This window comes from Urocampus carinirostris, chromosome 14, assembly GCF_059441175.1.
Source record: "Urocampus carinirostris isolate Australia breed hairy pipefish chromosome 14, RoL_Ucar_1.0, whole genome shotgun sequence".
In the NCBI taxonomy this organism is placed as follows: domain Eukaryota; kingdom Metazoa; phylum Chordata; class Actinopteri; order Syngnathiformes; family Syngnathidae; genus Urocampus; species Urocampus carinirostris.
Window position 1 is genome coordinate 13,788,808 of NC_142362.1, and position 12,632 is coordinate 13,801,439.

Below are 12,632 nucleotides of genomic sequence, written 5' to 3' on the forward strand. Positions count from 1 at the left end.
CTTTTATAAATCAAGTTATATTGTTTAATGTCTATCTAATCTAAACTTTATATATACATAGGTACCGGTATATACATATCCCTATTTGTGTACGTGCGTGTGTTCGAATGTGGCCTATAGGCTCCAAAACGGCTGAACCAATTTTTGCCAAATTGTACCCAGTTCTACTTAAGGCCTTTGGGAGTGTTTTTGGCTGGGTTTCGTAAAAAGGCACTTCCAAAAATGACCAATAAAACTGACAAATGACATATTATAAAATACAGTAGCATAGCTTCATCCTAATCAGAAGCAAGCCAAATAAAAAAGAACAGATAGTAAAAGATTTTTGCTACTTATCCGACGTTATTTTCTCTTTATTCTAAAATATGTACAGTATGTTGTCAAAATATACTGACATTTTACAACTTGAATGTTAAAAAAAAATATTGAACTGAAAACAAAAACAATATTTGAATACTTATACACACTTAAAAACTCGAGTTTTTTTACAATTACGTTTATAAATGTAGCAGAATTTCACGACTGACCTGTTTGTATTCTACTAAGTGAACTGTAAAATTTCACAAAAACGTTGTCGATGAAAAAGTACCGTAAACATTCTGACTACAATTTATTTTCTTATTATTAAAAGAATAAATAATCAAATTTGGTGTGTTTGAAGTGTATTTATTCATAATACATTTATTTCACACACTTTGTTTCAAATCTTGAAGATATTTGTCATTAAAATAAAATAGGACAAATATTGTTAAAATTACAAAAGATATATAGAATTTGGAAAATTTCAGTTTCACACTATTTTAGGGATATTCCATGTACCAGAAAATCCCCATTTATGATGAAAATTTTTACTTTGCTTCCTTTAAAAAAACACACAGCTGCAACTTTTAAAAAACTAATAAAAATTAAACTAGAACAAAAACAAACATGAAGTGTTTTTCAGTTGCTACCTGAGATCTTTCTTGGCCTGCCACTCCAGGCCTTAACTAGAACTGTGCCTTTGGCTTTCATTTCCTCTCTATGACCGCTAAAATCTCCAAGCTAAATTTTTGTATCCTTCAACTAACTTTTGACATTGAGCAATCTTTGATAATAATAATCATAATAATAATAGACATTTTCTATCATCCGCTAATGTCAATCTCGTTGGTCTCTGGCTTCCTGTCTTTCCACGCCAGACCGGCTGCCTATCGTGCATGACTCCCCATTTCCCGTAAAATAAAAGGCTTGTGTGAGAAACGTCACGCATTTGGGTTCTCCTCCTGTTCCGGATCTTGAAATGAAATGTTCTGCATTTATGTAGCTTTTCAAGTCAATGAAAACTTCCCAAAGTGCTTTACAATGTGCTTCACATTTACCAATAGCGGCCGTGTAGCCATGTAAGGTGCTGACCTGCTTATTGGGTGTATTAGGGGTTCAGTGTCTCACCCAAGGAAACTTTGACATGTAACATGGAGGAGCCCGGATTCGAACCTGCGATCTCTTGATCCCAAGACGAGCGCTCTACCTCCTGAGCTAATGCCGCCGACAGCTAAACTACTATTGGATAAAGTACAGGAAGAAGTAAAATGCAGTGATATGAAGGACACAATCCCTAGTGTATGATTCAATAATGAATCAAGAAAGAAAACCATCTCAAGGCCGGATGCGGCCAGTGGGCTTTGACTTTGCCATACGTGGGTTAAGAAGAGGCTAGGAACTGCACAATGTCAACAGAATGTCTCAACGTGGATGAAAAAAAAATCAAACTGCATGTGTATGTGTGTTTCAAGCAGGTGAAGCGAGCCCCTCAGCATCTGTCTGCTGCTCCCTGGCTAGAAAAACAGTCCTGTCCCTGCTGCAGGGTTGCTCCAGCCCATCTGCATTAGTCACTAGGCCCTGGACACATCTCAGTCATCCCACCACATACGCCAGCGTAATTGATTAGAAGCCAGCCGCCATTCCTGCAGTCGGTATGCGGGACAGTCGCTCTGCGTTTTGCTTAAAGAAAGGAGGTCCGCAAACTCAGACCCTGTCTCTTTGCCGTCACTCCACTTGAAGGTGAGATGATTTAGGAGGCTGGGAGAAAGTTAATTTCTCTTGATCATTGTGTGCAACCTGGAGCCTTAATGGCGGGCGTAATTAATTCTGCTGATGTTAATCACCAGGGCTGGTCCCTACAATTATCAGCCCTGTGCAGATGGGGCACAGCGCAGACATGAAAAATTAGGAAGATGAATCTGTAATGAGGTGGCAGATCTAATCTGCGTTGGAGAAAACAAAGTTAAGGAAGAGGAAGGAGCCTCAGGATTTCAGGTGAAAGTCGGCGTCGCAAACAAAAACCTGTGTGGCAAAGCTGAAAAATGTCGCCGGCGCGTCCAAAGTGCGGTAATTACTGCGCTTTTGTTAATTCATCACCGCGGGCAGGGATCAACATTTCGATCCTGAACAATGCTTTGGCAAGGCGGGGGAGCCACGCCGGTCACGTTTACAGGGACGGAAAGGTTAATCAGCTTGCATTTGTGGCTGTGTGGGCTTTGCAATCACCATGTGTACTCACTTGCTTGAAAAACATGTAAATTTAAAGACGCTCCTCTACGTATGAACATTCGAGTTACGAACAACGGTACATACGAACATTTTTTTCCGCATGTTGAAAAATATCCGTACATTGCTGTAAGTTAGATTTTATATTGTGTGCATCTTTTTCTGAGTAGAGGACAGCGCTGTAGTGCTTCTTTCTGCCACGTGGTGCTGTGAGGGGTCACCCAGCATTCACCCCGAAGTAATCCATGTTCTATTTCTTGGTTTGTGTGTATACACACTGCACTGTATCTCTAGCACGCTAAGAACTTTGACGTTTTTATTGTTTAATATCTCGTGCATCCATTCGACATGGTTGATGTAAAGCTTAAAGAAGAGGCGAACCATTTCTTTTGAAATGAAAGGGGAATAAGAAAGCTTGATGCGGTGGAGAAAATGGTTGGATCGCTTTTTTTCGTCCACTTTTTACAAGGGAGGAGGAAGTCACCTAACTCTTCCCAAAAAAAGTTATACTTAACTTTATTTATCCAAGACTCCAGACCGGAACATAGGGGGAAATCAAATCTGAAAGATATGAGGGTGCAAGTCCATGTATGATTTTGTATAATACCAAGAGAACCTTGAAATCACATCTTAAGCTAACAGGGAGCAATTTTTTTTAACATTATGCAAAAATAATTATCATTGACAAAAAAAAGGAAATCAATCACAAGAAAATCTCCACATAGGTTGTTGGACTGACAATCTCTCGAAATGATGCTAGTGAACGGGTTCGAATAGCCAAATCGCCTGCTTATCTCAATGGCCGTGTTCAGGTATATTCTGGTTTGTTCAATTTTTTAAAATCTTTTGTTCGAATGCCAAAGCAAAAAATTACAAAATTATTTGGGGTTCAATCACTGATTTATTCAAATACATATTCAAGTACCAAGGTATATCCATAGTAGTAAGTTATATGACAATACCAGATCGTGAACAACTTAAAATTGAGTGTGACTGTCAATAGGGCCTTTTCCATTGACTTTAAACTTTACAGAAATTTCCTGAATTCTTTCCAAATTTTAGCTGATGCAAACACTAGCATCGTTTAACCAGTTAGCTGGCTAGTAGGAGCATCACCTTATGTTACGTTAGTGACTACTAGCCATGTCGGAATTCAGTAATCACTAAATCTTCACTAGATGCCAACTACAATTATGACTGCAAGCCACTCATGTTAGCGCCACACCCGCTAACCATTGTAAGTGGTTGTTGCGCTAACATTGTTCATTTTAACCAGTCAAGTCAAGTCATGTTTATTTGTATAGCCCTTAATCACAAAGAGTCTCAAAGGGCTGCACAGGCCACAGATTATTGCAAACCACAGACTATTATTACACCAGCCCCTGATCTAAAACCTACATGAGGGCAAGGTAAAACTCAAAAACCTCAACATGAGGAAAATGAAGAAACCTTGAGAAGGGACCGCACATGAGGTAATCCCCCTTCCGGGATTACCAGGCCGCAATGGATGTTGCAGAACCAAATAATACACAGATATTGTCAACATAAGATATAGGTTATTCATATGCATAACATCATACAAAAATAATCTAAACACATTTAAAAAAAAATACATTTGATAAAATCAGTACTTGGATTACATAAAAAAAACAAATAAACCAAAAATCATGTTTTTTTGTTTTTTTGCCATAATGCCCAACCTTAACTTTATGGATAGATAGAAGAAAAGCAGATTTATGATGTATGTTGCGGCACGTATCCAGAGAGCGAAAAGAAGAAAAACTGCAATCAGTCAGCCCACACGCACACACTGATTGTTTCAATCATGGGCCTTACCGACGAAAGAATTACCAAAGCATTAACGGTCAAAGGACACACACTCCCAGAGGACATTTTCCTCTGCCAACGTCAAACAAAATTAAGCAAAATACAACTGATTAATTGAATTGCGGGGGAGCCATTTTTCAAGCTCTTACTTGGCTGTGGCAGTCGGGGCATAGCGTCGTTGCTATTTGCTCTTCCTAATTAGTCTTGCGCCTAGTTTGCACATTCTTAGAAAGTCTGGGCCATGATAATAATAATAAATCTTAAGTCATCATAATTGTTCTCATAACGGTTTAAAAAAAAAAAGCAAGCGGCAATAGACTGGAGTGCCTCTCGGTTATTGATGAGATGTTCAAGCAAGTATGTTACGTGGTTGTTACGGGAACGCAATGTAATACTGCATCGTGCCAGTGATGATAGATTTAATTTTATGTGATTTTGGCACGTTGGACTGATTGTGCAAACCATATGTTTTCTCAGGAAATCATATCTATGTCAATCACACACTTGTCATACAGTTTTGTACGATAAACAGGAATTCCAAGGGGTTGAATCCCTTGAACATTCACCCCAGAACGAGTGGAATCATGGGCAATGTAGTTTTACTACGGTTGACTAACAATTATTTGACTCATTAGTACTGTAAATTCCGGACTACAAGTCGCTACTTTTTTCCCAAACTTTCAACCCTGCGGCTTATTCAGTGATGCGGCCAATTTATGTAATTTTTCTAACAGCCGCCAGCGGCGCTCGAGTACAAAAGGTAAGATTTAGACTGCAACTTCTTAGCATGTGCACATTTTAAATTAGCGTAGACATATCCTCATCATGCAAATTGCAAAAAGCAAGGCACATGACGCAGCTTTCAAGCAAAACGCAATCGAGCAGTCCGATGAAGAAGGAAACAGAGCTACCGCATGCAAACTTTATTTTACGAGCGTGATGCTAGCGTGTTTTTGAATAAGGGAGCGTGGGACGACGTCTATGTGACAAAGTCTCTTTCCCATACTGGAGGAAGACGACTTTGATGACGTCAGTTATAGGGAGGAAGATGAGGGCGGTTTACCGTGCTTACTGCAAATACGGTAAGTTTTTTTAATAGAGCTGTTTACTGCGTCGCGAGCGTGTTGCTAGTAGCGTTTTGCTACCCTTCACAGGCACGGTTTGGGATGAAAGTTATAATATTATTATTGAAGCTTTGAAAACTCTCTCGGTGTACCGTCTTTCTTTGTAAATATGTGTAACCATGTATAATATGCATTTGCAACTGTATATTTCTGTAATGAATTTATTTTAGAAACTGATATGTTTTGTACGAGCAAATGTGAAAGAAAGGGCGGGGCAAACGCGGGCTGACGGGAAGTGGAGTAAAGGTGAGACGTGTTTGTGGACGCGGCCGACAATAGTGGATATATATTTTTCCCACCCTTACCTTTGGAAATATACACTTTTTTCCTTGGATTACTTTCAACGGGCACCCGGACTCTGAGGTCTGCATTAAATCTTAAGTACCGGTATCTTTTTCCGTTCATTTTGCTGGCTGTGTTTTTTGGACTGTATCGGGTATGGGTTAATTTCGTGTTCGTGTCGCGTATTTTCAATGTGAGCGCATGCGGCTAATATACAGGTGCGGCTTGTGTATGTACAAAAGCGGTTTTCCCCCAAAATGTGGTGGGTGCGGCTTATAATCAGGTGCGCTCCATAGTCCGGAATTTAAGGTATATCCAATTAATTTAGTTGTTATTTAGTTGTTATGAGCGGTCCCTTCTCAAGGTTTCTCCATTTTCCTCATGTTGAGGTTTTTGAGTTTTTCCATGCCCTCAATTTGGTTCCAGATCAGGGGATGGTGTAATAATAGTCTGAAATAATAGTCTGTGCAATATCCTGTGCAGCCCTTTGAGACTCTTTGTGATTAAGGGCTATTCAAATAAAAATGACTTGACTTATTCAGTCTCTACATTGTTTCAAGAGGTATTTGCAGTTAGGACAAGGCCTTGAGTGTTATCAGTACTTGCCAGACCCAGTCTCGACAAAGAGCTGGTGTGAAGAACGTATTTCTCCAATACCTCTAAAGTTTTGTTTTTACCATTGCCCGTCCTCCTAGTATAAAAGTGAACCTCACCCATTTTCCTGCATACTTCTCATTATTAAAACATATTCTGAAATTGGGACCCAATATTATCAATAAAAAAGACAATAAATCAAAATAAATTCTCCACAGGGTTGTTTTTGAACTTCTCAGCTCCAGCGCTGGTTTTATCCATCTCACAACCCGGATGTTAAATGACCACACAGAAAAGTCATTCCTCTTCATTTGATCAATGAGACAGCAAGATAAGCGGCACAAGCTTAGGTTTTGTTGAGTGCACTTACTGAAATGATCTATTTCCAATTTTAAAAACACTTTTTCATATATAAAATAGTTCATTTCTACTAATTTTACGTATAAAAATCAACATCTCTTTTGAAAAGAAACACGTTTTTTTGTACGCTTTTCAACTACAGCATAACTACTTTATATAATTAATTTTTTGGGGAAAAGTGGCCCTGAGAGTTATATATTTTAAAGGGATAACAAAAGACCCTTTTTTTTCAATTAGGGGCCTAATTGTGTTACTCCCCATAATGATGCGATTGTTACAAAATATTGTGAATGTGATTTTTCCTTTCGTGTTTTTCACCACGTGTCTTGCACTTAATATATTATCCAGATAGCTCCCTGTTAGCTTGCGGGCTCCCAGCGGCTTCCAAGTTTGTTTGGTCAAGGTTAGCCCCGTTAGCAGTCAGCTAGTTGGCCAGCCTGGCATGCTCATTGATTTTTCTACCAGATGGGTTTGTGTTTGTTGCCGTGGTAATTTTTTGTATTTGGCTTGCGGTTATCCTGGCTGCTTATTGCATGTTTTGGTCGGCCAGCCTCCCAGTTTTCTGCCGATGGTCCCGATTAGCCTTTTTAGGCAGCCGGCTTTCCTACCGTGTCCCGGCTGGTTTAGCCCATGTTAGCTCTCTGTGTGTTATTTTTGCCAGTTCTCCCCATGTTTCATTCCAGGGAATTATTTCATTACGTGTCATCAACAGGAACTCCATCCAGTCACAGGACATGCCTCGGGTGACTGATGACATCAGTATCATTTAAAAGGCCAGATCCGAACGCCTCTCTTTTACAGCCCAGAGAGGGGCCTAGTGGGCCTTTGCCCGCCTGGACCATGGGGACGAAGAAGGTTGAAATCCAGAGCAGGCTCCTTGACGAAGAAGCCAGGCGCATACTAACCACGAGGCCTGGATGGCCCACGGATCGGCCCCTCCCTGTCGAGCGGCTGACAAGCCCCCACATGATGCTGTATCAGACCCAAAGGTAACGCAAAAAAATATAACTTAACAAATTGTTTTTGGTGCTGGGCATAAACATTTTAAGTCTGACAAATTATGAAATAATTCTAGGTCATTTAAATGAGTGGATTACCTTAACCCGGACCTACTGATCATTACTTTCGTTCCGGCTTCAGAATTTCACCCCTCCTCCCCGTCACTTTCTTGTTCTTGTGTCAACAATGTCCTTATTTCTTTCTTTTGATTACATTTTCCATGGCATGTAAATAAATTGTAGTATGTTCGAATCAAACATCATTTATTTGTGTGTTTATATTTTTTCCTTTGGACCGATCAATCATTATCAATATCGATGAACTGCAAAATCGATAATTTAAAACTAAAACACAATGTTGTGAGTATTGCTTCCTTCTTGATACTACAGAGACAAAAAAGGCTATTTTGGGAACTAATTCGTGAACACACCCTGCTAATTTCTGTCTCTATTTCGTCACTGTATTTCATCCGGAACTTGATACCGGCAGTGTTCGATAATTCCTACATTTTAATAGTGACCGCAGCAGCCCCGAATTTAGCCGCAATTACACGAGAGATCAATCCACACATATTGACCACATTACAGTTAACTCCCAACCTCAATATACAGCAAAGGTCAAAAGCTCGTTGTAATTACTCAATGCGTGAGGGGGGGCTGGGTCATTCTTGAGGTGCAAGCCAACAAGGAATAATAGATGGCGCTTGTTTTGTTCATTGTTCTGTGGTCAGGTGTGACCAGGTGTTTACACAGGCCACACAACTCGTAGCAAAGCGAAGGACGTTGGGAGCATTTAAAGACACCGTGCTGGGGCCTACATTAATCATACGCAGACACAATCCTGAAGAAACATAACTGATTTGTTGTTTATTTCCCCCCGTATCACGGAGTCATTACGGCCGTGCATTTGGAAACCGTAAAACCTCCTTGCGATGGAACGCCAGGACACCGAATTCCCCCGGGAGGTCGGCGTGATGGAGATTAGTATGGTCATAATTCCGGCAGATTATATGCTAATGCACTCTTGGCTGTTTGTGGGAGGAAATTGCATTGCGGTTATTAGCGTGACACCCGAGCTCAGAGACGCTTTGCCCTAGTCGGCTCTCGGATGTCCTCCAAGGATTTACATTTTTATTACAACATGCGGTGAAATAACACCAAGCGCCCTCCACCTGAAAGATTTAATTGAATGTATTCAAATGTGATTCATCGAACAATTACACTCTCATCCTGCTAGTGCAATTGTTTTGCCTATACCGGCGCTCTCCTTCCCCACTCCTCATCCTCTCACTAACACTCCCACTCACTTTAAATTAGAAATCGGCCTGGCCTTTGAGGGGGAATCAATAGGTGCATTAATTACAGCAATTCATTACCCAAATAAACGTGGGATTCAACCTTTGCTCAGATACAAATTTGGGGGGCGTGGAAAGACAAAAGCCTGTGCTGGGAATCCCTGTTGCATTAATCTGCAGAATCAAACTCTGGGGAGTGTCCGGCACAGGATCAATCCCCCCGTGCAAGGACGCTGACTTATAGTCTCTGAATACAAAGGTGGTCACGTGACCCAGCTTTCTCTCTGCTGTCGTATTGGGAGCCGTGCCAGCCCACAATGCACTGGGCAGATTTCGTATACTCTTCATGGCCAAATTTAAGCACTGTTTCAGGACTATCACATCCGAATTTCCAGTTTCTACAGTACCATTCAAATAAGAAAATCCAGAAATCCAAGAAATCCAAATCCGAATGCATTTATCTGTCAGGAAACGGGCCAGGAAGAAGGAAGTCGGAACTCGTATGCGTAGACGATCTGTCACTTTAATTAGGAAATAAAAGTTGTCCAACACACAAACGGACCGATGACCAAACAAAAAAAGGCAATCAAAATTACAAACTAGGCATTACATGGATCAAACAGGCATGAACAGGTCTTCAACAAGGTAAAGCAATGGTCTGGCCCCGGGCAGTCCCAAAAGGAGCGTTTAAGTACTCCACAAACAATCAGTTCAATGCGTCTCAGCCGGTGTCAAGGGGCGGGGCTAGCTGGATGCCATGACAACCGAGTAGGACATGACATTATCAAGACAAGATTTTCAGATCTAGCATAAACCGTGAATGTATTTGTTTTAGAGAAAAAATCTCGGCATTTAGGTGTTGGGTAAAAATTACAGTAATATGTAGCTTACATTTTCAGTTGCAGGAAGTTATTCTCATTAGAATTTACCACTGGGAAAGGCTACCTTCATTTTTAATACGTAATCCTTGCACTAATACACATTTCATAGTGCCCTATTAAGGTGTAGCACGGACCTGTCCCTTAGGACAATATAGTAAAAAACTAATGCAGGCTGCCGTCAATCATGAGGAAAGAAGATATGCAAAGGCAAAGCGTAGTCACCAGAGGGCAGTGTCGATATCGTTTTTAAGCATGGTTGTAGGGAGACATGGCGATAATTTCAAGCATTTACAAGCACTTCAGCCAAAATACAAGCATTTTTGAATACTTGAAAATACTATATTAAAATGTTACAATTTTCAAGGATTTCAAACACCCGTTTGCACCCTTGATGGGGCTACCGGGGCAGGCCCTTTGCTCTCAAGCTCCCAGCCCATTCCAAGGTCTGCCCCCTTCTCAATTCTGAGACGGCAGAGGACGCGGCTAAAGGACGTCCTGCTCCCTCATTGTCACCGCGGGGCTGCCAGCCTATTTGTGAATTATATCTGCAGCGTTGGCCGTAATAAAAGATGATAATGATGGATCGCACCGATAAATTGCTGTTGAGTGGATGGTGAGAGCGTGTTTTTTGTGTGTAGGAGTTGAAAACCCTCTGGAAGAAAAGTACAAATAAATATGTGGGGTATGCATTGATGCCGATCCTGTTACTGCTGACATTTTATGTCAGCTTCTAGAAAAAGAAACTCACTTACCATATGTTCCACACTATGAGGCACGCCGAATTATAAGGCGCTCCCTGCCCTTTTTTCTTATATTATTTTCATACATAAGGCACATTTGACTATAAGGTACATGAAATTGAGAGAAACGATAGAGCACCCGTGTATCCAGGTAAACATTAATACAATATATGCTACTAACCAATATTGCAAAACATTTTATGCAATGGGAAGTAAACCAGAGTACTGGCAGTGAGAGCGCCAACACATTATAAGTAGACCACCCTTGGTACAAACTACATAAAAAATGGCGATACAGATTATCCCAAACCCACACTATTTTTTACTTACGGTGCCACGACACTGTAGCGAATATGGGAGGGAAATAAGTTATTCTAACAAATGATTTATTGACCAATTGAATTAAAGAACAGAGTTTATTCTTTTCAAAACTCGTCTCACATTTTTGAAGCACCACATAAGTTAGATCATTATGTCAGGAAAACGATGAAAAACCTTGCTTAGTTATTCTGAAGGGTGGCTACACACACTTTAGGTGAATTATTTTTACCATTTTGATATACTTTAATCAAGACACACACACTCTTAGATTTATGGACTTTTCTTTTACTAATCATATACTGAAGAAGATTGAATAGAACACAAAACAAAAATAAGAAAATAAAACAAAGACAACTAGAAGTTGAGAACTTAAACTGGCACCATTTGGATGGAAAACAACGTTAGCTTGATTATTACGTTATTGTATTTTGATAGAATTCCCCCTTTTACGTCACACCAATAGCAATACCTTGCAACAACGAGATGTTCTGCGAAGTTCTGCTTTGATGAAGATGACGGCGCAGATTTGATGTCCTCGGATGTAGCGCGGTGAGGACCCGGTTGGGACGAAGACCACAGGAAGCAGAGGTTAACTGCTGGTGGCTTGAGGCTTTTCTGAAGTCGCTGGGTTTGTCCCATTGGTTTGGCTGCTTGCTTGATCAAGCTCGGCTGCTGACTTGGCAAGGTCCTCTGGATGCTTGTTGAGCTGATAATTGGTCGGGACCGGCCAAGGTTTTGGTCCAGTTCTTCTTGTTAGGATATGCTCTCTTGCCTTTTTGCTGGCCAACTTCAGACTGCCCTTGCGAGGTGAGACGTGTACCAGCTCTGTGTTCCGGTCTCCTGGGAGGGGCAGATCACATGTGGTGGAGTTGTCACGGCAACCCTTAATGCACAAATGCAAGCTAAGCCCCCCCACCGTCCCCAACCTCACACTCCACCAGTATGGGTCAGATAACATATCTATGTGATTGATTTAAACACAGTATTTACTTCTCATGTCTTAACATTGTTTGATCATTTTTTGACATTGCGAAACAGAATTCTGAGCAAATGTTGAATACTCTACAACACTGATTTGCATAGTTCATTCTGACAGGTATGACCGTCTCAGCCAGTTCTGCATCAATAACCTCTTTGTTAAATGTGTATGCTTATGTGAACGAGCTGGTATAGTATTTTGTTAAAAGACTTTCGGTTTTATCTATTCTCTAACATTTGTTAGTGAAGAAGTGGAGAGACTGATTAGTGTAAATTATTCGACTTTTTGATGCCATTGTCTGGCTAGAATTATAATTGCAGCTCCTTTTGTTGCACGTGCAAGTATGTGATGTTTATAGATTATCTCAAATAAATTCTTCCTTTTTTGGGGTTTAAATTGGCATTTGGGCTGTTTTTAAACAGGGATTATTTTCGCCATTTTCACCCTTAAAGAAAGCCATGATATCATGATATCACTCTGTTCCCCCAACCCCCTTCAGCTCATTCCCATCAGCGTATCAAACTGGTAGCCCTTCGGGCAACTCAGTGACAAAAAGAGGCTTGAAAAAGCTGGTGACCCCTGGTTTAGGAGTTTTAGATACATTAACCACCTACTAATGGCAGCAGATTATTTTTAGAAGGTGCTGGGTGAAGTGGAAAGTGATATCAAATATCGGTATTGGGTCGATACTAAGCCAAATTTACT